The sequence below is a fragment of the Pseudophryne corroboree genome, chromosome 8 (genome assembly GCF_028390025.1).
Source record: "Pseudophryne corroboree isolate aPseCor3 chromosome 8, aPseCor3.hap2, whole genome shotgun sequence".
NCBI lineage: Eukaryota > Metazoa > Chordata > Amphibia > Anura > Myobatrachidae > Pseudophryne > Pseudophryne corroboree.
The window spans coordinates 458,163,852-458,187,588 of NC_086451.1; the positions used below are offsets into that span (position 1 = coordinate 458,163,852).

General features: G+C 51.1%; 1 protein-coding gene across 2 annotated transcripts in view; it reads left to right on the forward strand.

Annotated features, from left to right (window-relative positions):
• The first annotated feature begins 4,464 nt into the window (after nucleotides 1–4,464).
• BCORL1 (BCL6 corepressor like 1) overlaps nucleotides 4,465–23,737 on the forward strand; it is a 131,993-nt gene continuing 112,720 nt past the window's right edge. For both annotated transcript variants that reach the window (XM_063938354.1, XM_063938353.1), the window contains exons 1-2: nucleotides 4,465–4,552; nucleotides 6,511–6,586. The gene's annotated coding sequence lies outside the window, so the exon portion shown is untranslated. The remainder of the gene's footprint in view (nucleotides 4,553–6,510; nucleotides 6,587–23,737) is intronic.

Here is a 23,737-nt window from a genome sequence, read left to right on the forward strand (position 1 = left end):
AACAGACCATGACGACTGTCATTATTAATTTGTTGAAGCTGATCGATTACTAGTGTAGCTTATCCCAAGGATGTGTGTGGTGTCTGACCTAAGTGACCATCGTGGGATCCTAGCCGATCTGGTAAACAGCCAAACAATGGGGGTCATTCCGACCTGATCGCACGCTAGTTTTTTTTCGCTGCGGTGCGTTCAGGTCAAAACTCGGCAAAACTGCGCATGCGTATGCACCGCAATGCGCAGGCGCGTCGTACGGGTACAAAGCGGATCGTTGCTGAGCGATGGATTTAACGAAGAATCCATTCGCACAGCCGATCGCAAGGAGATTGACAGGAAGAAGGCGTTTGTGGGTGTCAACTGACCGTTTTCTGGGTGTGTCTGGAAAAACGCAGGCGTGTTCAAGTGTTTGCAGGGCGGGTGTCTGACGTCAATTCCGGGACCGGATAGGCTGAAGTGATCGCAGCGGCTGAGTAAGTTCAGAGCTATTCAGAAACTGCACAAAATGTTTTTGTACCGCTCGGCTGCACATGCGTTCGCACACTTGCAAAGCGAAAATACACTCCCCGATAGGCGGCGACTATCTGATCGCAGCGCTGCAAAAAATAGCTAGCAGGCGATCAACTCGGAATGGCCCCCAATGTATTATTCTGTGTTTTGCTGTAGCTTGTTACCCCACCCTATGCATATAGAGATTTTATTTAGATTTGTGTGCCGTTAATAACTAGTTATAACTCCAAAATTGAATTTATCATGGCCACTTACCTATTGGACCTTTCTCCATTAACTCGCAGCACAGATGAGCGACGGTGACAAAATCTTGCACAAAGCAAATTTGGGAGGCTCCGACCATTCAACCTTCCGCTTTCCGCCATTGCTCCGCCATTCCGTACTGCACTTGCGTTTCACAGGATTTGTGATCTACATTTGGCACAGAGAAAACAACAGACAATTCTGGGGTAAGGTATGAATTACAGGGTGGAACAAAAATATTTTTTCCGCAAGGACTGACGCTAAATTCCACCGGAATTGCAGTTGTGCTATTTCGTCTAATTCAAATTCTAATGCAGCAGCGGGCGTCTGTAGGAGATTTGACGCCTCCTGTTAGCGTTGCCAAGGATCCGAGTGCTGCGTTTGCGGACACAGCCTCAGATCACCAACGTGACCACTGGTTGCGATTTGCAATAGTTACAGGCACCGACCAGCTCACTCAAGCTGTCTGTAGGATCGGGACACCGGGATCCAGGAATTCTTCCGATGACTCAGACTCCGGACTCGTCACGCCTTTTGAAAAACGGTGCCAGGTGGCGCCACTGCTCCAACGGTGCAGGCCTGTATAATAAGAGGGCAATTTAATTACCCCATGCACCCCTAGTAACAGCTTTACAGTAGTTATATCCTTACCGTAGACACTGATGAGCTCCAATCACCGTTACCATACCAGTCCGCGGCTCACACAAGAAGCAACCGCCAATCCCGGTACCACCAATCCACCTCCTGCCACTGTGTGATGGCAGCATTCTGGCCAGCGGCCCAGTGCAGTACGAGCCGCAGGGGTTATGCTTCCTACAGAAGGGTCTCGAGCTAAGCGGGCACCTCTGACCTGTGTCCCCATTACCCATTATGGGCAGCCCTGGTGATAGCTGTAAGAGGAACGCCGCTGATAATCTCTGGAGAAATGGGTCATCTCAGTATAATAAATAGGTCTGCCAGTCTTGTGTGCCATTCCTGTGTTAGGCCTCGACTGCATTGCACTGCGGAGTATGCTGCCATTTTATATTAATGTTAATATACCGTAATAATCTGGTGTTCTGTCTCCGTCGTGGGTCATGGGAGCTGGGTCAGAACAGTCGCTCTCACTACTGTGACCATACAGAGGCGCTGGAGGCCGGGTGAGAGAGACTAGCTACCCAGGCAATGATGGGCACAGATACTAGTAATAATAAAATACCCAAATCAGAGGTACACCTAATAATAATAATACTGTACGTGTATGGGCACCTCAGCAGGCAGCTGCCAGTAACAGATAATATACAGGAGGGTGGTATAATAAATGTGGGAAGACAGAGGAATGAAGGAGGGGGGGGGGGGGGGGGGGAGCCATGAGGTACACCTAATAATAATGATAATAGCGGTACTGTATGTGCATGGGCTCCTCAGCAGGACGCTGCCAGTGACATGGGAGTCACGGGGGGAGGGGTTCTTTAATATATCAGGGAGCTCTGGGGATCATGCCATCATGAGGAATGTATGTGGGGTGAGCAGAGAGGGGTCACCCCTGAGGTACACATAGTAATAGTAACAACACCAGTCAGTATGAGTAGAGGCAGCTGCCAGTGACATGGAGGCACAAGGGGTATAATACAGTAGAGAGCCCGGGGATGCCAGCAGACAGGGGGATGTATGTGAGGGTAGCAGAGAGGGGTCACCCCTGAGGTACACATAGTAATAGTAACAACACCAGTCAGTATGAGTAGAGGCAGCTGCCAGTGACATGGAGGCACAAGGGGTATAATACAGTAGAGAGCCCGGGGATGCCAGCAGACAGGGGGATGTATGTGAGGGTAGCAGAGAGGGGTCACCCCTGAGGTACACATAGTAATAGTAACAACACCAGTCAGTATGAGTAGAGGCAGCTGCCAGTGACATGGAGGCACAAGGGGTATAATACAGTAGAGAGCCCGGGGATGCCAGCAGACAGGGGGATGTATGTGAGGGTAGCAGAGAGGGGTCACCCCTGAGGTACACATAGTAATAGTAACAACACCAGTCAGTATGAGTAGAGGCAGCTGCCAGTGACATGGAGGCACAGGGGGTATAATACAGTAGAGAGCCCGGGGATGCCAGCAGACAGGGGGATGTATGTGAGGGTAGCAGAGAGGGGTCACCCCTGAGGTACACATAGTAATAGTAACAACACCAGTCAGTATGAGTAGAGGCAGCTGCCAGTGACATGGAGGCACAGGGGGTATAATACAGTAGAGAGCCCGGGGATGCCAGCAGACAGGGGGATGTATGTGAGGGTAGCAGAGAGGGGTCACCCCTGAGGTACACATAGTAATAGTAACAACACCAGTCAGTATGAGTAGAGGCAGCTGCCAGTGACATGGAGGCACAGGGGGTATAATACAGTAGAGAGCCCGGGGATGCCAGCAGACAGGGGGATGTATGTGAGGGTAGCAGAGAGGGGTCACCCCTGAGGTACACATAGTAATAATAACAGTAAGTATGAGTAAGCAGTTGCCAGTGACATGGAGGTACAGGGGGTATATATATATACAGGGGGGAGGCACAGGGTGGTAGATATATGCAGGTGGACTATATATATATATACAGTAGGGAGCCCCGGGGATGCCTGCAGACAGGGGAATGTATGAGGGGCAGGTACAGCAAGTCACCCCTGAGGTACACATATTATTAATAAAAATAACAAGAACAGTCTGTATGAGTAGAGGCAGCTGCCAGTGACATGGAGGCACAGGGGGGTATATATATATATATATATATATATATATATATATATATACATACAGGGGAGGAGGCACAGGGAGTATATATATACAGGGGGGAGGCACTGGGGGTATATATATACAGGGGGAGGCACAGGGGGTACATATATACAGGGGGGAGGCACAGGAGGTATGTATATATACAGGGGGAGGCACACAGGGGTATATATATATACATACATACATACAGGGGGAGGCACAGGGGTATATATATATATATATATATATATATATAGGGGGGAGGCACAGTGGGGTAAATATATACAGGGGGAAGGCACAGGAGGGTATATATATACAGGGGGTATATATATACAGGTGGGAGGCACAGGGGGGTATATATATATATATATATATATATGCAAGGGGTATATATATACAGGGGGGGCACTGGGGGTGTATATATATATAAACGGGGGTATATGTATACAGGGGGAGGCACAGGGGTATATATATACAGGGGGGGTATATATATATATATATATATACATGGGGAGGCACAGGGGGTATATATATATATATATACAAGGGGGAGGCACATATATATACACACATATACGGGGGTGAGGCACAGGGGGTATATATATACAGGAGGGAGGCACAGGGGGTATATATATACATGGGGAGGCACAGGGGGGTATATATATATACAAGGGTGGAGGCACATATATATACATATACGGGGGTGAGGCACAGGGGGTATATATATATACAGGAGGGAGGCACAGGGGGTATAGATATACACACAGGGGGGAGTATATATACAGTGGTGTATATAGATATATACAGGGGGGTATATATATACAGTAGGGAGCCCCGGGGATGCCGGCAGACAGGGGAATACATATGCGGGGACGGGAACCCGGACACGGCAGGAGCGGGGTACCCCGGCTGCGGGAGGTGCCGCCGCTGTGCTGGGGGCTGATCTCCCGGGTCCCGGGCTCTGGGTGTGGTCTGGGGGCGGGCGGCGGCTGCTGCTGCTGGGGAATAAAGGTGTCTGAGCGCCGCCGGGGGTTCCGGGAAGCGGGATGATGCGGAGACCAGCGCAGGAGGTCAGTGCGGGGAGCGCGCTGCGGTGGTGGCCCTGGCTGGGAGAGCATGCTGAGACTTGTAGTTCCCCCCCAGCGCAGCTGCTCCGTGTCTCTGTAGCCGGGCTGTTCGTGCATGACGGTGACGGGGGAGGAAAGGGGGGTCACATCCTCATTACCGTCTCCCGGGGGTGCCTGTAGCCGTGCATGTCATATAATAACCCCCGGTATGCTCCGTACATACACATACAGTATATACAGTATATATGCGCTGCATGCTCTGTGCCACATATATATATATATATATATATATATATATATATACATACATACATACATACATACACACACAATATATGTACTGCTTGCTCTGTGCTGTATACACATATATATATGCGCTGCTTGCTAGGATACTGCGTCAGTTTGGCAGGTTTGCGTCATGACCTGGGCAGATATGTATGTAATCCCCACACCCTCTGTCACTGTGTTATGTGGATTTTTCCCTTTAGGGGTCAGTTCCCCGCATTCCCTATGTAGAGTAATAGGTATCATAGCTGTGACCCGCTTTGGGGTCCACATACATAGAAACAGAGAATGTGACGGCAGATAAGAACCACTTGGCCCATCTAGTCTGCTCCTTCTTTATCCTTTAGGTAATCTCAACCCTTTTTGAACCTTAATTCTTTGTAAGGATATTCATATACCTATCCCAAGCATGTTTACATTGCTCTACAGTCTTAGCCTCTACCACCTCTGATGGGAGGCTATTCCACTTATCCACTACCCTGAAGTAATTTTTCCTTAAATTTCCCCTGAACCTCCCCCCCCCCCCCCGCATAGGCTGCACTCTGACCCTCTGAAGGGCTGCACACCCTTAAGAAACAAGCTGTACCCCCTTTAGCGCTTGTTAGGGTCATGTCCTACGTTCCGTGTTTAGCACACAGCGGTAAGCTCCGCTGTTTGTAACTGTACTGCTTACGCCATCTATAAATGGCGTTTGCGGTGCGCTGCTCATTGACGCCAAATGGGGACGCAGCAAAGCCATTTCAGTGTCTGCTGAGTCCCCGCCGGGTGGAAGCATTCATTCAGGTGCGGCTGTTCTTCCTAGTCCTGTTGCAATAGTTTGCCGTATGTGGTTGCGATTATATGCTAATACGGCCAGAAGCTAACCCGTGCAAAAGAACGCTCGCTGCGATTGCGTCTTCTACGTACGGGGCCCCATGATTGCAGAAACATCGCTTACATCGTCGCACATCAGGGTCGCCAGGCAGAGCAGAGTACCTCTATAGACGCGCAGGCTGAGCTGAACTCCCGGGACGCACAGGCCTCTCCAATTTGCTCACAGCTGCTAATATATGCATGCCCAGAAAACGCCACCATGACCACTCCCCGTTACCACCCCCCAAATGCTGACTTCCTGTCACACACTTTACGACTAAAGTCTTGCTGCGACCGCACTCCCGAACCAGCCGGCTTGCGTGCACACTGTGGCTCATACGCATGCGCTGTGCGAAAACATTGATGGATATGTGTACAATAGCTGCTTGCGTCCGCACCTGAATGACCTCCGATGCACGTGGGCAGACGGCTGTCGCTCACGGGCATTAGTCAGCAGCCCGTCGCTGGCAGCAGCAGGCTTCGGGCGGCACAGTGGAGAACTCCACCACTGGACTTGCCTGCTCAGCCTGTCGCACGCGGCCTTGGCGCCACTTCTTTCCGCTCACTACATTGCAGTAAAGGCATACTGCGGCAGAATTATGCCGTCAGGAAACAAGTAGCCCCCTTGGTCCTGTTTAGCACCAGAATCGGGCCCTCTGTGCGTCTCCGAGTTGTCACAAGCTCGCTGCTGTAGAATCGGCTTGAAGTCTCAGCAATCAGTAATGTCTCCATCTTTTTTCTGTCAGCCATGTTTACGATGTGAAAGGCTGTTATACTGCACCTCAGACCGTATTAATCGTCTCCTATCTCCTCACTCTTTACAGAAGCTGTAACGCAGCTGAATGCAGCCACGTGTTCTCTGTTATCACCCACAGCGCAGAGAGATCATTGCGCACAGAGGTACGTAGTGGCCATCCTTCAATCGCCTTTAGCAACTCGCCCGATAATGTTCCGACTGATGGTGATGGCATCGTGATTACTGGGCCACAGGCTGCAGTGGGCCTCTCCTCCTGCCAGGACTGAGCGCTGTAATCTGGATGTGCGACAGTAATGAATCCAGGTCTCATAGATTCTCAGTGTCTTGTGTTTGCCGAAGCCCTTAGAAAAGCAGTCAGCTAGAAGGGTTCCCGCTTCACGTAATGCACCGAATTTGCTCTGCACAATGCATACGTACAACATGGGCTTTGATTACTGGATGAGTCCAGCTGGCTGATCATTGGATGAGTTCCCGAGCAGGCCTTTACTGGGTATTGCTCTGATAAGTGCAGCAGGGTTATATGACCATCATCTTTTTTTGGTCACTTTAATGTCCATTCCGTGCAACATTGGATGGCTGATTACCTGTAAGGCAATAACGTGGTGCAAAATTCTGTAGGAAATATAACTAGTCCTGAACACACACTTTGGGACCTAGGGGGTCATTCCGAGTTGATCGTAGCTGTGCTAAATTTAGCACCGCTACGATCATTCACACTGACATGCGGGGGGACGCCCAGCACAGGGCTAGTACGCCCCGCATGTCAGTGCCGCTGCCCCCCCCGAAGAAGTGCAAAGGCATCGCACAGCGGTGATGCCTTTGCACTTCAAGAGTAGCTCCCGGCCAGCGCAGCTTTAGCGTGCTGGCCGGGAGCTGCTCGTCGCTCCCCGGCCCTCAGCGGCTGCGTGTGACGTCACGCAGCCGCCGCGGCCCGCCCCCCCCCCCCCCAACGGTCCGGCCACGCCTGCGTCGGCCGGACTGCTCCCCCTAAACGGTGGCTTAATGCCACCGTCCAGCCCCCTCCCGCCCAGCGGCCGCCTCTGCCTCAGAGGCGATCGCTAGGCAACGCCGGCTGCCATGCGCCGGCGCACTGCGGTGCCGGCGCATGCGCAGTTCCGACCCGATCGCTGCGCTGCGACAAACTGCCGCGAGCGATCGGGTCAGAATGACCCCCCTAATTAACAGCGTAGCCCCAAAATTTTACATTCGGCTGCACATCGTGGCGGTTTGGAATGTATTAGATGACAGTCTAGGACTGGTCACGGGCTTCAATAATAGACCATCCAACAAGTTCCGACCCGATCGCTGCACTGCGACAAACTGCCGCGAGCGATCGGGTCAGAATGACCCCCCTAATTAACAGCGTAGCCCCAAAATTTTACATTCAGCTGCACATCGTGGCGGTTTGGAATGTTTTAGATGACAGTCTAGGATTGGTCACGGGCTTCAATAATAGACCATCCAACAAGTAAAAAGTAATTCACTTTTGGGTTCGGACCAGGCCAGCAATTGCACGCCCGTTTCCACATGTTTTAAGGACAGATTTACTTTGATAAATAGCCCCCCTCTGGGGTGCCCAGTGTGACCCTTTGGTTTGCTGAATAGCGGGGCAGGAGTGCTTAAAATATTACTAGATGTGAACACTTGGGCCGGGATATAATGAAGTCCGGGTTCAGCGGCCGTGCAGAATGCCGGTGGAACTTTTTAACTTTTTTTTTTTAAAGGGACAGTTATGTACAAAGCTAAACCATGCCTTGTTCACGATTGCCCCTTTAAAATAAAAAGTCAAGAGTTTGGCTGACATCCCGCACGGCCGCCAATCTCTGTCGTCATTACATCCTGCCCTTAGAGCGCGGTTCGGAGTCGCACGCAATGCTGACGGTCATGTCATGGAGCGATGTTTTGCAACTGTGCCTGCACGACAAGTTCTGAAAACCCCAGCAGCGGGATGCTGCCGCCGTCGGGACGGACCGTACCAGACATGGGGCGGAAAAGGGAAGAGCTTCCCCGGGCGGTGACTGGGAGGCGGCTAGATGTGAACGCACAAACAGTCACATGGGAGTGTCGCAGACGTGTCGGTGAAAGCGGCTGCGTTCCACAGATGCACAGCCGCAGTCATAGGTGGCCATAGTCAGATGTACAAACTGCACCTGCGTCGATGGCGTCTAAGGAATCGCCTGCAGTATTAACGGCGTGCGGAGACATTGAAAGTGGGCATCCCAGTCCTATCACAGCCACATCTCCGGCAACAAACGCAAGAACGGATGCAGCAGCAGCGTCTATCTCTGATCCAGGCCTTAAATATTCTGGCCTGCTCTGGTTTTCCGCTCACCTGTTACCGCCGTGTTATGTGTTGTACTGTGGTAATACCTTATATACATATATAATGTACTGAGCCATGCAATGACTCTCTTGATCTATACATTACTGGAATGACTCTCTTGTTGGGCAGCTAGTTGTCCCGTAATGGAGATTAGTGGGTGATTGAGAGACCTCTAGGATTTAGGCCGCTCCTAGGGGGTAATTCAGACCTGATCGCTAGGCTGCGTTTTCTCACAGCCTACGATCAAATCCGAACTGCGCAAGCGTATGCACCGCAATGCGTGACGGACCGCAGCAACAGGGATCAGTGCATAGCGACGGGATGGTGCGAAAAAAGCGATCGCACGGGCGATCGCAAGGTGACTGCCAGGAAGAGGGCGTTTGTGGGTGGCAACTGACCGTTTTCTGGGAGTGTCTGGAAAAACGCAGGCGTGTCCGAGCGTTTGCAGGGCGGGTGTCTGACGTCAATTTAGGCCCCGGACAGGCTGAAGTGATCGCAGCGGCTGAGTAAGTCCTGGGCTGCGCAACGACTGCACAAAATCAGTTTGTACCGCTCTACTACACATGCGATCGCACACTTGCACAGCGAAAATACACTCCCTCCGTAGGCGGCGACTATCTGATCGCAAGGCTGCAAAAATCACCTGCTAGCGATCAGGTCTGAATTAGACCCATAGACCTGCAAAGTTGGTAAGGACATACTGTGATTCTATAAACAGTGACCTCATACACAACGCCCCCCACCCTCCGTACACCGCTGCCATATATAGTGTAGGCAGCTATGACATCAATTTGAGGAGAATGAAATGGTATTAAGAAGAGGTTCGGTGACATAGGTAAGCACGCCTATCCATCTCTGTTTCATGTTACACTACAACACCTGTCGTTTGCCCTGACAGAACACTCTGAGAGATGTGGTGTAACAGCAGGCCAACCTTGCCCTAGTCTAGGGGCCGCCAGCTCTGCGGGGCCTCTTTATGAGGAAACGAGTTGAACAGATACATCTTGCATATTATCGCGCGGCACAAGCTACGGAGCCAGAGGTATGCAATCGCTAACGATGCGGAGGCGTAGGCAGCGCCGGTTGCAGCTGAAATGGCCGTAATTATATGGATAAGAGGTGTTTGCGCATAGGCAACGTTCAGAGAGGGCTCATTGGCGACATGCGGCTATGCTGACTTGTGCGTGCGCGGAATATCTTTTGATAATGAAGACGGCTATGAAGCGTGCAGCTGCTCGTGGGGCAAGTACACACATTTAGGTCCGTGCACGCAATGTAATACGGCCAACGTACATCGGCCCTTTTAACGTTTTTCTTTTCTTTTAGAGCATTTTATGTAAATTGTGGACCCTGCCCGGTTTCCTCTGTGGCTGGGCCGTCCTTTCTGATGGAAGTAAGAGTTGTGAGGCGTACGCAGGCCAGCGGAGTGCAGCTATGGGGGAAGGACGCGGGCAGCAGTGTTACCGGTGTCTGGCAGCCGTTGTGTGATCTTATTACTGAGCGCCGGCCAGTGCACGGCGTTGCTGGGGAGTTTCGCTGTGGCTGCCCTTGTTTTGGAACATCTCTGCTAAGTAGCTATATGACAAATGCAGGGCGAGCTTCAGTCCGTGCCCTGCCTGTGCTTGCACGCAGCAGATTGTCAAATAGGAAGAGGGATTGTCATGTCACATTGCAGGGAGGGGGCAGTGCGGGTCACAAAGGAGGGTCCGTACTTCCCTTCTCCCTGCAATGTGGTCTGTGCAAAGGGCCCAGCAATGCCTCAGGGTGACGCCAGCACAAATCCTCCAGGAATAAACCCTGTTCCCGTGATCACCACTTTTGCACAGAGCATTTTAAGATTACGCTTTCAACACACCCAGTCCCCGTCCAATCTCCCTGCGTGTGCTCTCCTCCGTGTTTGCAGCTAATGCTCGGCTTTCAATGGCCTTGAGATTAACCCACCCACTGCCAGGGTTTGTGAGCACAAAGCCTAACCTATAGGTCAGACCCGTGAGGCGGAATGGGTTCATGAGATCCTGGAGCAGCGCTCCTTCTGTATATTAGAGGGCACCTGTCCTTGGAGTACAACTTGGGAGAGCAGGCGTGGAATGCTGGTACTTGTAGTCCCACAACTACCGCTAGATACACCCATATAAGGGACAGACAGGAATGTAGTGACGGAGAAGTTAGGGTGTGATGCATTGGAAAGCCTGGTTTATAGCATATTCTGTATAGCGGATGTGGCTCTGGGCTGGCTGCCTCTATAAGGGCTTCTGACCGTCACCCAGTGTAAGGTCTATAGTATAACTGGACCTGACTATAAGGACACTCCTAAAAATTGTTGCATTAGTGCAAATCCCCAATAGCTTGTATTTATTATCCAGGCAAATATAAGAGAGCCTAACGCCATGCAGTTATCCCTGGGAGTAAGCGCTTGCCTGTCTGTTACAGATACGGCTATAACGCCTGAATAGCAGGTAATGCATTGTGCTGGAGCGGGTCTCCCTCTGGTGACTGGGTAGGAGCCGTGTGTGGGATTTTCCTGACAGCAGATAATCTCGGCGATCTGAGGAGGTATCTGATTATTGCGCTCCCAGTAACCCTTTCACCGCCCCATTGCAGTCATTAGCTGTGTGTGTGTCGGTGCAGAGGCCTGGGAGCTGCAGTTCGGGCTGCCATCTGCTACAGTTCGGTGTCTGAACCAGGAAATACCAGAGTAAGTTGTTATTGGCTGCTGCCTGCTCTGCATAAACGCTGTGTTTTCTTGTGTCTGCACATCTCCCTCCGCATTGCCTGGTAATAACCACGCATAAAGATCGTGGGATGCGGAGTTGAACGTGAATTAGGGGGTAATTCAGACCTGATCGCTGGGCAGCGATTTTTGCACTTCTGCGATCAGATAGTCGCCGCCTACAGGGGGTGTGTGTTTTCGCTGCGCAAGTGTGCCAACGCATGTGTAGCAGAGCTGCACAAACAGATTTTGTGCAGCCCAGGACTTACTCAGCCGCTGTGATCACATCAGCCTGTCCGGGACCGGAATTGACGTCAAACACCCGCCCTGCAAACGCTTTGTTCTGCCTGCGTTTTTCCAAACACTCCCTGCAAACAGTCAGTTGCCACCCACAAATGGCTTCTTCCTGTCAATCTTCTTGCGATCGCCCGTGCGAACGGATCCTTCGCACAAACCCGTCGCTGACCGGCGATCCGCTTTGCAGCCGTCCGTCGCGCCTGCGCATTGCGGTGCATACGTATGCGCAGTTTGCCTCTGATCGCCCGCTGTGCGAAAACGCAACCTAGCGATCAGGTCTGAATTAGCCCCTTAGCCCTTTGTGCTTTTGCACTACGAGCAAGGAAACAAGTGCGTACATTGGCTCATGCGTAGCGTTGCGCGCATCTTGCAGTGTGCGTGCCTTTTTCTCTGACGTCCTAGTGGATGCTGGGAACTCCGTAAGGACCATGGGAAATAGCGGCTCCGCAGGAGACTGGGCACAACTAAGGAAAGCTTTAGGACTAACTGGTGTGCACTGGCTCCTCCCACTATGACCCTCCTCCAGACCTCAGTTAGAATCTTGTGCCCGGCTGAGCTGGATGCACACTAGGGGCTCTCCTGAGCTCCTAGAAAAGAAAGTATATTTTAGGTTTTTTATTTTCAGTGAGATCTGCTGGCAACAGACTCACTGCAGCGAGGGACTAAGGGGAGAAGAAGCGAACCTACCTGACTGGAGATAGTTTGGGCTTCTTAGGCTACTGGACACCATTAGCTCCAGAGGGATCGAACACAGGACCCGACCTCGATCGTTCGGTCCCGGAGCCGCGCCGCCGTCCCCCTTACAGAGCCAGAAGCACGAAGATGGTCCTGAAAATCGGCGGCAGAAGACTTCGGTCTTCAACAAGGTAGCGCACAGCACTGCAGCTGTGCGCCATTGCTCCTCATGCACACCTGACACTCCGGTCACTGATGGGTGCAGGGCGCTGGGGGGGGCGCCCTGAGCAGCAATATTAACACCTTGGCTGGCAAATTAATCACAATATATAGTCCTAGAGGCTATATATGTGAAAAATACCCCTGCCAGAGATCCATAAAAACCGTGAGAAAGTCCGCCGAAAAAGGGGCGGGGCTATCTCCCTCAGCACACTGGCGCCATTTTCTCTTCACAGTGCAGCTGGAAGACAGCTCCCCAGGCTCTCCCCTGTAGTTGTTAAGCTCAAAGAGTTAAAAAGAGAGGGGGGGCACTAAATTTAGGCGCAAATCGGTGTATTATAGCAGCTATAAGGGAAAAATCACTGGGTAGTGTAAATCCCTGCATTATATAGCGCTCTGGTGTGTGCTGGCATACTCTCTCTCTGTCTCCCCAAAGGACTTTGTGGGGTCCTGTCCTCAGTCAGAGCATTCCCTGTGTGTGTGCGGTGTGTCGGTACGGCTGTATCGACATGGTTGATGAGGATGCTTATGTGGAGGCGGAGCAGATGTCGATAAATGTGATGTCACCCCCTGTGGGGCCGACACCAGAGTGGATGGATAGGTGGAAGGTATTAACCGACAGTGTCAACTCCTTACATAAAAGGCTGGATGACGTAACAGCTGTGGGACAGCCGGCTTCTCAGCCCGCGCCTGCCCAGGCGTCTCAAAGGCCATCAGGGGCTCAAAAACGCCCGCTACCTCAGATGGCAGACACAGATGTCGACACGGAGTCTGACTCCAGTGTCGACGACGAGGTTGAGACATATACACAATCCACTAGGAACATCCGTTGCATGATCTTGGCAATGAAAAATGTGTTACACATTTCTGACATTAACCCAGGTACCACAAAAAAGGGGTTTTATGTTTGGGGAGAAAAAGCAGACAGTGTTTTGTTCCCCCATCAGATGAGTGAATGAAGTGTGTGAAGATGGGTTCCCCCGATAAGAAACTGGTAATTTCTAAAAAGTTACTGATGGCATACCTTTTCCCGCCAGAGGATAGGTCACGTTGGGAGATATCCCCTAGGGTGGATAAGACGCTCACACGTTTGTCAAAAAAGGTGGCACTGCCGTCTTAGAATACGGCCACTTTGAAGGAACCTGCTGATAAAAAGCAGGAGGCTATCCTGAAGTCTGTATATACACACTCAGGTACTATACTGAGACCTACAATTGCCTCAGCATGGATAGTGCTGCTGCAGCGTGGTCTATTACCCTGTCAGGACAGGGATACTATTTGCTAACCATAGAGCATATTAAAGATGTCGTCTTATATATGAGGGATGCACAGAGGGATATTTGCCGTCTGGCATCCAGAATTATTGCAATGTCCATTCTGCCAGGAGGGACCCGGCAGTGGACAGGCGATGCTGACCTTAGAAGGCACATGAAGATTCTGCCTTATAAGGGTGAGGTATTGTTTGGGGATGGTCTCTGGGACCTCGTATCCACAGCAACAGCTGGGAAGGAAAAAATTTACCTCAAGTTTTCCTCACAGCCTAAGAAAGCACCGTATTTTAAGGTACAGTCCTTTCGGCTTCAGAACAGCAAGCGGGTTAAAGGCGCTTCCTTTCTGCACAGAGACAAGGGAAGAGGGAAAAAGCTGCACCAGACAGCCAGTTCCCAGGATCAAAAATCTTCCCCCGCTTCCTCTGAGTCCACCGCATGACGCTGGGGCTCCACAGGTGGAGCCAGGTGCGGTGGGGGTGCGTCTCGGGAACTTCAGCGACCAGTGGGCTCGCTCACAGGTGGATCCCTGGGTTCTGCAAGTAGTATCACAGGGATACAAGCTGGAGTTTCGGGGCGACTCCCCCTCGCCGTTACCTCAAATCAGCCTTGCTTGCTGCCCTCGTGGAGAGGTAGTACTGGCGGCAATTCACAAGTTGTACTTCCAGCAGGTGATAATCACGGTACCCCTCCTTCAACAAGGCCGGGGTTACTATTCCACAATGTTGTGGTACCGAAACCAGACGGTTCGGTGAGACCCATTCTAAAATTGAAATCCTTGAACACTTATATACGAAGGTTCAAGTTCAAAATGGAATCGCTCAGGGCGGTTATTGCAAGCCTGGACGAAGGGGATTACATGGTATCACGGGACATCAAGGATGCTTACCTGCATGTCCCCATTTACCCTCCTCACCAGGAGTACCTCAAAATTGTGGTACAGGACTGTCATTACCAATTCCAGACGTTGCCGTTGGTCTGTCCCCGGCACCGAGGGGATTTACCAAGGTAATGGCCGAAATGATGTTACTCCTTCAAAAAAAGGGAGTTATACTTATCCCGTACTTGGACGATCTCCTTATAAAGGCGAGGTCCAGGGAGCAGTTGTTCGTCGGAGTAGCACTATCTCGGTAAGTGCTACAACAGCACGGCTGGATTCTGAATAGTCCAAAGTCGCAGCTGGTTCTTACGACGCGTCTACTGTTCCTGGGTATGGTTCTGGACACAGAACAGGAAAAAGGGTTTCTCCCGGAGGAGAAGGCCAAGGAGTTGTCATCTCTAGTCAGAGACCTCCTAATACAAATACAGGTGTCGGTGCATCAATGCACGTGAGTCCTGGGAAAGATGGTAACTTCTTACGAAGAAATTCCATTGGGTAGGTTCCATGCAAAGATCTTCCAGTGGGATCTGTTGGACAAGTGGTCCGGGTCGCATCTTCAGATGCATCGGCTGATAACCCTGTCTCCATGGGCCAGGGTGTCGCTGTTGTGGTGGCTGCAGAGTGCTCATCTTCTAGAGGGCCGCAGATTCGGCATACAGGACTGGGTCCTGGTGACCACAGATGCCAGCCTTCAAGGCTGGGGGGGCAGTCACACAGGGAAGAAACTTCCAAGGACTATGGTCAAGTCAGGAGACTTCCCTACACATAAATATTCTGGGACTAAGGGCCATTCACAATGCCCTAAGTCAGGCTAGACCCCTGCTTCAACACCAGCCGGTGCTGATCCAGTCAGACAACATCACGGCGGTCGCCCATGTAAACCAGCAGGGCGGCACAAGAAGCAGGATGGTGATGGCAGAAGCCACAAGGATTTTCCGAAGGGCGGAAAATCATGTATTAGCACTGTCAGCAGTGTTCATTCCCGGAGTGGACAACTGGGAAGCAGACTTTCTCAGCAGGCACGACCTCCACCCGGGAGAGTGGGGACTTTATCCAGAAGTCTTCAAAATGATTGTACACCATTGGGAAAGGCCACAGGTGGACATGATGGCGTCCCGCCTTAACAAAAAGCTAAAAAGATATTGCGCCAGGTCAAGGGACCTTCAGGCGATAGCTGTTGACTCTCTGGTAACACCGTGGGTGTACCAGTCGGTGTATGTGTTCCTTCCTTTGCCTCTCATACCCAGGGTATTGAGAATACTAAGAAGGAGAGGAGTAAGAACTATACTCGTGGTTCCGGATTGGCCAAGAAGAGCTTGGTACCCGGAACTTCAAGAAATGATCTCAGAGGACCCATGGCCTCTGCCGCTCAGACAGGACCTGCTACAGCAGGGGCCCTGCCTGTTCCAAGACTTACCACGGCTGTGTTGGACGGCATGGCGGTTGAACACCGGATCCTAAAGGAAAAGGCATTCCGGAGGAAGTCATTCCTACGCTGATTAAGGCTAGGAAAGATGTGATCGCAAAAATATGGCAAAAATATGTTGCTTGGTGTGAGGCCAGGAAGGCCCCAACGGAGGAAATTCAGCTGGGTCGATTTCTGCACTTCCTACAGTCAGGAGTGATTACGGGCCTAAAATTGGGTTACGTTAAGGTCCAGATTTCGGCTCTGTACATTTTCTTCCAAAAAGAACTGGCTTCACTGCCTGAAGTTCAGACTTTGGTTAAGGGAGTGCTGCATATTCAGCCCCCGTTTGTGCCTCTAGTGGCACCGTGGGATCTCAACGTGGTGTTGGATTTCCTGAAGCCGCATTGGGTTGAGCCACTTAAATCCGTAGAGCTAAAATACCTCACGTGGAAAGTGGTCATGCTGTTTGCCTTGGCGTCAGCCAAGCGTGTATCAGAATTGGCGGTTTTGTCATGCAAAAGCCCTTATCTGATTTTCATATGGATAGGGCGGAATTGAGGACTCGTTCCCAATTCCTTCCTAAGGTGGTATCAGCTTTTCATGTGAACCAACCTATGGTGGTGCCTGCGGCTACGTGGGACTTGGAGGACTCCAAGTTACTGGACGTAGTCAGGGCCTGGAAAATATATGTTTCCAGGACGGCTGGAGTCAGGAAAACTGACTCGCTATTTATCCTGTATGCACCCAACACGCTGGGTGCTCCTGCTTCTAAGCAGACTATTGCTCGCTGGATCTGTAGCACGATTCAACTTGCACATTCTGCGGCTGGACTGCCGCACCCTAAATCTGTAAAAGCCCATTCCACGAGGAAAGGGGCTCTTCTTGGGCGGCTGCCCGAGGGGTCTCGGCTTTACAACTTTGCCGAGCTGTTACTTGGTCGGGTTCAAACATTTTTGCAAAAGTATACAAGTTTGATACCCTGGCTGAGGAGGACCTTGAGTTTGCTCATTCGGTGCTGCAGAGTCATCCGCACTCTCCCGCCCGTTTGGGAGCTTTGGTATAATCCCCATGGTCCTTACGGAGTTCCCAGCATCCACTAGGACGTCAGAGAAAATAAGATTTTACTCACCGGTAAATCTATTTCTCGTAGTCCGTAGTGGATGCTGGGCGCCCGTCCCAAGTGCGGATTGTCTGCAATACTTGTATATAGTTATTGTTTAACTAAAGGGTTATTGCTGAGCGATCTGTTGAGAGGCTCAGTTATTATTCATACTGTTAACTGGGTATAGTATCACAAGTTATACGGTGTGATTGGTGTGGCTGGTATGAGTCTTACCCGGGATTCAAAATCCTTCCTTATTGTGTCAGCTCTTCCGGGCACAGTATCCTAACTGAGGTCTGGAGGAGGGTCATAGGGGGAGGAGCCAGTGCACACCAGGTAGTCCTAAAGCTTTCTTTAGTTGTGCCCAGTCTCCTGCGGAGCCGCTATTCCCCATGGTCCTTACGGAGTTCCCAGCATCCACTACGGACTACGAGAAATAGATTTACCGGTGAGTAAAATCTTATTTTCGATAGCCGTAGACGGATGCCTGTCTTCATCCGTGCACACTTGCAGGAGCCCTGTACAATGCCTGCAAACAGGTGTATTTACCCTTAAGTCAAACTGTGCACGGCGGTGCGCCGTCTCTGGGCTTTGCCCGCGTGTGAGAATGTTCCATCACAGCCTAGTGACGCATCTTTAGCGGCAAGTTGGGAAGCAAATGAAATGCGTACTAGTAAATTGCACAGTGCAAAAAGGACGGTGGGCTCCGTACGCTGCTTCAGATCCTGTGCGTCACTGTTAATTCATTTTGCTGCAAGCAGTGCATGCGGTAATCTACGCTGGCGAATTCATACTGCTGCGCTGAATATATGATGCGGCTGCCGGTGGCTGGATGTATGCAGGGGGCTAGATACACTAGAGGCCTGACTGTTTCTGCCACCGGTTAGATACACCTGTACCGGAGGACGTATCTAACTGATAATTAGAGATAGACTATAGGTTACTTTTACGGAATGCCTGATTTAGAGATGGGTGTAAATATGATGTAGGGTGTAAATATAAATATTTGCCTGCTGTTTTCGCCTACCAGATACCCCTGTAATTAGACGTGTACCTTTGCTTCCTGCCCCTTACACCTGGAGAGGGGGAACTCTTGCGGCTAAGCGTTCGTTGAGTAGAGTAAACGAGTGTACATGCCAGTGTGCCTCCTGCCCTGGAAACACGACCTAGTGAGGCTTGGACTCATCCCCAGGCACGGAGGCCTGGTGTAAAGATACACGGCGATGATGAGGTATGCGGTCAGGCTGTCGACATAATATTGACACCAGAATGTTGGCTATTATGGTGTTCAGTCAACATTAGGTCAACATTAGGGTTATTATTAGTGTTAGGCCAAAAACTGTTTGTTGACATCACCATGTTGACATTTCTTTCATCAGTGTCGACTTGCTGATTGTCGACATGATGAAATGTTAACATCATTCCCATGTCCACATTATGAATTCGCTAAATATACACGACTCCTAAGTTGACACCAGCGGCACTGTCTAGCCACTTCTGATTGGCTGCACACAAAAAGAAAAGAAGAAGAGAGCACATATAAACCAAACAAATGAAAAATAGTGTTACACTCAAAACGCGTTGGCGGCTGCAGAGGGAGTGATCGGTGGAGGTCTTTGGGGTTTACATGTTCCAGTACCTTGCTGCACGGAAGGTTACAGAAGAGTTTTCAGAAGTTAACTATATGCCATGGATTCAGTATGATATCACAGCCGACGGGATGCCGGTGGTCAGAAAACCGATGCCGGCATCCCGATACTGCAAATCCCGACGGGGGAGGTAAGACTGTTCTCCCCTCTCCCCTAACCCTATCCTTCCCTTTCCGCTGCCTAACCGTAACCTCCCCACATAGACCCTGACCCTAACCTCATCCAGGTGATGCCTAAGCCTAACCCTCCCCCCCTAGTGCCTAAACCCCCCCCCCCCCCCTTCCCCGTACACCCCACGGTGGAGCCTAACCCAACCTCCCCCCCCACCACCACCACCTTCCCCTTCCAAGCCTAACCCAATCCTCCCCTACTCCCACAGCCTAACCCTAACCTCCGGGGTGGCGCCTAAACCTGTTTTTGGATACATAACCATAAAATTGGTCATAGGTGGCCATGCCGAGTTGATCGCTAGCTGCATTCGTTCGCTGTGCTTCGATGAGGCAAAAAAATGGCACTTCTGTGCATGCGGCGCAATGCGCACGCGCGTCATACTATTACAACGAACGATGTAGTTTCACACAGGGTCTAGCGAAGCTTTTCAGTCGCACTGCTGACCGCAGAGTGATTGACATGAAGTGGGCGTTTCTGGGTGTCAACTGACCGTTTTCAGGGAGTGTTCGGAAAAACGCAGGCGTGCCAGGAAAAACGCAGGCGTTGCTGGGCGAACGCTATGTGTGTTTGTGACGTCAAAACAGGAACTGAACAGTCTGAAGTGATCGCAAGCGCTGAGTAGGTTTTGAGCTACTCTGAAACTGCACAAAAAATCTTTGTAGCCCCTCTGCGATCCTTCTGCTAAGCTACAATACACTCCCAGTGGGAGGCGGCATAGCGTTTGCACGGCTGCTAAAAACAGCTAGCGAGCGAACAACTCGGAATGACCACTATAGTACGGCAGTGCCTATAGTGTTCCTACAACTATCAGCTTCTATACTTGTCCATCTGTTTATGTTTTGTAAAAGTTGGTTATTTACATTTTAGAAAAACCCTTTCCCTATATCTCTTTGAGTAATTGGTGGGTCTTACCCTTGAGATATATATATGTCGCACTGACATATAACCGGGTCTCTGTCGCTGATCTGGGGAACAGGGGAGAAATGACACAGCTGCTGTAAGTGACGGGAGAAACAACTATGAAGTACAGTGAATGGCAGAGTTCTCGGGGGAGAGGCTAACCCAGTAGTGCTCCTGGAAGGGGGAGAGGGGTGGGTGGCTACAAAATTTAAATAGATTTATCTTTGTTAGCGACAATGGGGGTCATTCCGAGTTGTTCGCTCGCAAGCTGCTTTTAGCAGCTTTGCACACGCTAAGCCGCCGCCTACTGGGAGTGAATCTTAGCATAGTAAAATTGCGAACGAAAGATTAGCAGAATGCGAATAGACACTTCTTAGCAGTTTCTGAGTAGCTCCACACTTACTCGGCATCTGCGATCAGTTCAGTGCTTGTCGTTCCTGGTTTGACGTCACAAACACACCCAGCGTTCGCCCAGACACTCCCCCGTTTCTCCAGCCACTCCCGCGTTTTTCCCAGAAACGGTAGCGTTTTTTCACACACACCCATAAAACGGCCAGTTTCCGCCCAGTAACACCCACTTCCTGTCAATCACATTCCGATCACCAGAACGAAGAAAAAACCTCGTAATGCCGTGAGTAAAATACCTAACTGCATAGCAAATTTACTTGGCGCAGTCGCACTGCGGCCATTGTGCATGCGCATTAGCGACTAATCGCTCCGTTGCGAGAAAAAAATACCGAGCGAACAACTCGGAATGACCCCCAAGGGCCTAATTCAGACCTGATCGTAGAATTGCTAAATTTAGCACATCTACGATCAGTCACACAGACATGCGCGGCGATGCTTTTGTACTTTAGGAGAACAGCTCCTGCGCGCTGGAAGAGAGCTACTCGTCGCCGTGGGGTCACAGCGTTGTCCGGACCGTGCTCTCCTGCGTTGTCCGGACCGCGCACCCTAAAACGGTGGCCAAACGCCAATGGCCCGCCCCCTCCCACCCAGCGAACGCCTCTGCCGTTCAATCAGGCAGAAGCAATCGCAGGGATGAGACGACCGTCGGCGGTCTGGCATGCACCGGCGCACTGTGGCGCTGTCGCATGCGCAGTTCAGACCTGATCGGCTGCTGAGCAAAAACGCCCAGCACCGATCAGGTCTGAATTTGGCGCCAAGGGCCTAATTGAGACCTGATAGCTAGGGTGCGTTTTTTGCATCCCTGCGATCAGGTAGTCGCCACCTACAGGGGAGGGGGAATTCGCTGTGCAGGAATCCGATCGCATGTGCAGGAGAGCTGCACAAACAGAAGTTTATGCAGTCTTTGCTCAGCCCAGGACTTACTGTTCCAGTGAGATGATTGGGGCCGGAGCTGACGTCAGAAACCCTCCCTCCAAACGTCTGGTCTCTCCTGCGTTTCTCCGGACACTCCCTGAAAACGGTCAGTTGCCTCCCACAAACGGCCTTTTCCAGTCAGTCACCTTGCAATCGCCGGTGCAGTCGCTTTTTCCGCCCATCCCATTGGTATGCACCGATGCCCAGTGCATTCGTCCGATGCGCCGGTGCATTGCGGTGCATACGCATGTTTAGTACAGACCTGATTGCTCGCTGTGCGAAAACGCACAGCAGCGATTGGGTCTGAATTAGGCCCCAAGTCTTTTGAGACACTATATAATATAATGTGTGTGTGTGTGTATGGGTAGTGTGTCATTTGGGGTGATGTCTATACCAGGATACCCAATTCGTGACCAGAAAACGTCTGCTTTCTGCTCCGATTGGCGTCATACAGTCAGTTGGTTTGTTTTCCTTGCACAGAAGACGTTGCCCTGTGCAGAAGATGCTGTATTGGATAGAAGACGTTTCCCTGCGCAGAAGATGCTGTACTGGATAGAAGACGTTTCCCTGCGCAGAAGATGCTGTACTGGATAGAAGACGTTTCCCTGCGCAGAAGATGCTGTACTGGATAGAAGACGTTGCCCTGCGCAGAAGATGCTGTACTGGATAGAAGACCTTTCCCTGCGCAGAAGATGCTGTACTGGATAGAAGACCTTTCCCTGCGCAGAAGATGCTGTACTGGATAGAAGACGTTGCCCTGCGCAGAAGATGCTGTACTGGATAGAAGACGTTGCCCTGCGCAGAAGATGCTGTACTGGATAGAAGACGTTGCCCTGTGCAGAAGATGCTGTACTGGATAGAAGACGTTGCCCTGCGCAGAAGATGCTGTACTGGATAGAAGACGTTGCCCTGCGCAGAAGATGCTGTACTGGATAGAAGACGTTGCCCTGCGCAGAAGATGCTGTACTGGATAGAAGACGTTGCCCTGCGCAGAAGATGCTGTACTGGATAGAAGACGTTGACCTGCGCAGAAGATGCTGTACTGGATAGAAGACGTTGCCCTGCACAGAAGACATTGGGCCTAATTCAGACCTGGTTGCACACAGGCTATTTCTCTATCGTCCTAAGTGGATGCTGGGGTTCCTGAAAGGACCATGGGGAATAGCGGCTCCGCAGGAGACAGGGCACAAAAAAGTAAAGCTTTTACCAGATCAGGTGGTGTGCACTGGCTCCTCCCCCTATGACCCTCCTCCAGATTTTGTGCCCGAACGAGAAGGGTGCAATCTAGGTGGCTCTCCTAAAGAGCTGCTTAGAGAAAGTTTAGCTTAGGTTTTTTACTTTACAGTGAGTCCTGCTGGCAACAGGATCACTGCAACGAGGGACTTAGGGGAGAAGTAGTGAACTCACCTGCGTGCAGAGTGGATTTGCTGCTTGGCTACTGGACACTAGCTCCAGAGGGACGATCACAGGTACAGCCTGGATGGTCACCGGAGCCGCGCCGCCGGCCCCCTTGCAGACGCTGAAGAGAGAAGAGGTCCAAAATCGGCGGCTGAAGACTCCTGAGTCTTCATAAAGGTAGCGCACAGCACTGCAGCTGTGCGCCATTTTCCTCTCAGCACACTTCACACAACAGTCACTGAGGGTGCAGAGCGCTGGGGGGGGCGCTCTGAGAGGCAAATAAAAACCTTATTAGAGGCAAAAAATACCTCACATATAGCCCACAGAGGCTATATGGAGATATTTAACCCCTGCCTAACTTCAAAAATAGCGGGAGACGAGCCCGCCGAAAAAGGGGCGGGGCCTATCTCCTCAGCACACAGCGCCATTTTCTCTCACAGAAAAGCTGGAGAGAAGGCTCCCAGGCTCTCCCCTGCACTGCACTACAGAAACAGGGTTAAAACAGAGAGGGGGGGCACTGATTTTGGCGATATTGTATATATATAAAAGATGCTATAAGGGAGAAACACTTATATAAGGTTGTCCCTATATAATTATAGCGTTTTTGGTGTGTGCTGGCAGACTCTCCCTCTGTCTCCCCAAAGGGCTAGTGGGTCCTGTCCTCTGTCAGAGCATTCCCGGTGTGTGTGCTGTGTGTCGGTACGTGTGTGTCGACATGTATGAGGACGATGTTGGTGAGGAGGCGGAGAAATTGCCTGTAATGGTGATGTCACTCTCTAGGGAGTCGACACCGGAATGGATGGCTTATTTAGAGAATTACGTGAGAATGTCAACACGCTGCAAGGTCGGTTGACGACATGAGACGGCCGACAATCTATTAGGACCGGTCCAGGCGTCTCAGAAACACCCATTTACCTCAGTCGGTCGACACAGACACAGACACGGACACTGAATACAGTGTCGACGGTGAA